At 43.9% G+C, this 2,681-nt stretch overlaps 1 protein-coding gene across 2 annotated transcripts in view; it reads left to right on the top strand.

The window, feature by feature from the left end:
* The first annotated feature begins 691 nt into the window (after positions 1–691).
* LOC108755440 (regulating synaptic membrane exocytosis protein 2) overlaps positions 692–2,681 on the top strand; it is a 167,328-nt gene continuing 165,338 nt past the window's right edge. For both annotated transcript variants that reach the window (XM_018498441.1, XM_018498440.1), the window contains exon 1: positions 692–913. The gene's annotated coding sequence lies outside the window, so the exon portion shown is untranslated. The remainder of the gene's footprint in view (positions 914–2,681) is intronic.

The raw sequence follows: 2,681 nt of genomic DNA, 5'->3' as shown, positions 1-2,681 counted from the left end.
TTTTTATTGGCTCTTTCCCTTTTTCCCTCACATCCATCTTATGTAAAAGTGTGGACTTCTCCTTCCGCATTCTTGCTATTGAGCTGACAGCGAACATTCGTATTCATTCACCACCCAGTCAGATCGACGTGATATGTGATCTTTCTCAAAATCGAATGCGAGACGATTACACAGTAGTCGAGATCGACATACGCATGGATGACGTATGCTTATCCGAGTACAGTGTCTTCGTCTTGTCCTTCGTTCTGCAACCGCCGGTTGAGGCGAAGGCTTCTTGCCTCCAACTCTCGAAGAGGGTAAGGGGCGCGAGTTTGCGCTCTGAGCTGCTCGTCGAGGAGATCTAGGACGAGGGATGAAGAAGAGGCGAGCGGACGGAGTGGCGTCAGGTGGGGTTGAGAGGTGAGCTTTTTCGGGGGAGGACGCGTTTGTTCGCTGTAGAACGTGGCTGGTGCAGAGGGTTGTCGCGGCACACTGACAGGAAGGTGGAAAAGAGGGTGGAAGGCGGGGGGAGGGGAAGTGAGGTACAGTGGTGGCGGTTCTCCGGTGGGAGAAACGGTAGACCCGGGCAGTGCAAGCCGGGCTGCCTGCCCGACAATACGGTCGCTCCGTTGGGGATGTCGCGATAATTTGTCTCTTTTTTTTTTTTCCCTCTGCACGTAAGCTGAACTTGATATCGCTCGTTCAGGACGTCGGTTTCCTCTCTCTTTCCTCTTCTCTCCCGGGCACTTCCGGCGTGCACGTCCGTCGGATCGTGTCTTATCAGAGGGGAAAAAGTGGGCGCTGCTACCTGTGTCAAGACAATACCGGAGAGCACGTGCATCCGTGAGTAAGGGAGCCGAAGAGGCGCGCTCGAGGGATCGTACACGAAACCCCTACTCTCCTCTTAGAAGCTCGCGCTGCCGACAAGTAACAGGTTGGTGTAGCATGATGTTGTAGCAACGTCTTTAGAAACGAGCGATCGCGATCAATCTGCACAGAGACGCCGGGTATGTGCGCCCTGTGTATACGGCAAAATGATTTAATCATGGTGTTGCCACTCTGCTTTCGGCGGTCGCAATTTAAGGATATAAGCACACTAGGGATGTTAGAAATCTATAAGAACATAGTCGGGTAATAAATGGGGGTGACGACGTACTCATACCTAAGAGCAGACGTGACGTATGCGCGCAATAAAGTACCAAGTCTGAAATACAAGCTCTTGCTCCAAATCATGCTTTCGTCAGTAGCTTTTGCATACCGATTGATTACGAACTGAAATTATAAGATGAAGATACGCGTACAAAATTTGATAGCGACGAGCGTGACCCGAGAGATAGTGCATGATCTGTGTAAAGGTGGCGAGGCACGTAGTATATTTCGATGATCAATATTCAGGTGCGAACTCGTTATAACTTGTGATGATAGTAGTATAGGTTTAGCTCAAAAATATCAGAAAATATGAGCGTCGACAATGGCGGTCGGTCTAAGAGAAAGTTAATCTGCAAGGAAAATCCAATGATTTGTTCATCTAATATATACTTTTAACCCTGACGGCCATTTTGTAATTTTTGCGCACTTTTAGGATATTTCGAAGAGAGAGAATAATGTATTAAAAAATCCTACGCACCACAATGAACGTCATTACTATAAAAATAGAAAAAAATCTTTTTTAAAAAGTCATTTATAAATTTATTCCTGTTTCTTAATCCTTACGTATAAAATTTGTTTGTAACGAAAACATAAGAAACTAGAAAGTTAATAGATCTTTAGATAACTTTCTGTAATTTTGCAATTTCCATTTTATCAGAGTAAAATGAATAAAATAAAATATACTTTTAAGCTTCTACGGGAGTTTTTTTTTTTCAAAGAAGCCACGTGATTTGCGGATTATTTCCGTATCTTGATACATCGTTAAATGCCAATGTTTCATAAACACGTTGGCATTTAACGATGTATCAGGACATGGAGATAATCCGCAAACTGAACAGCTTCTTTGAAAAAAAAAAAAATAAATAAATTCCGTCATCATAAACATGCTTTTAATTAAATTTTAGATGTTCTTCTAATTAACCGTAACCAAGTAACAGCTGATGACATATGATAAATCATAATTTTGTGCCTTGAGAGATTGCCAGAATTCGATAACGATCGATTTACTGCGAAATGCAGCTGTTTGCTTTCTGGAAGTTAATGAGGTAATAGATGATGAGTGATGGATGATGGTTGGTGGTTTCCGTGGTCGGTCGGGCCGCGCCAACTTGATATAAGTTGGCGAGTTCCGTGCTAAGTAACAGGTTGCCTCGGTCGCAGATTAGAGTGGAGATTTGTTTCATGTCAGTCTCCGCTGTGCGCGAGTATACGATACGTAATTAAGTTACACGCGTAACAAGCGAACCAGAGTTGAACTCGGAGCTCAATGCTAGTCGTCCTTCACACAGCTGGGAACCAGCCATTCCATCTGCGTCGCGCTACGTATTTTACGCTTTTCTTATCGCGCGATCGAATTCGCTTGATTTAAACCTGTTAATCTTCTCGTAAATTGGAAACCTTTAATTGCATTTGAGTAACAGGTTAGCATTCCCAAATCCGACGTTAGGTCTATCAAGGCAGCGGTTGCAATACTTTGCGACTGTAAACGCGGCGGTTTGTGCAATTAGCGCTGACATGAGTAATGCACCTTTTGAAAGGATTTTGTAGATATA

This window comes from Trachymyrmex septentrionalis, unplaced genomic scaffold (assembly GCF_001594115.1).
Source record: "Trachymyrmex septentrionalis isolate Tsep2-gDNA-1 unplaced genomic scaffold, Tsep1.0 scaffold87, whole genome shotgun sequence".
In the NCBI taxonomy this organism is placed as follows: domain Eukaryota; kingdom Metazoa; phylum Arthropoda; class Insecta; order Hymenoptera; family Formicidae; genus Trachymyrmex; species Trachymyrmex septentrionalis.
The sequence above is the reverse complement of the archived record's forward strand: the minus strand, read 5'-3'. Positions and strand labels throughout refer to the sequence as shown.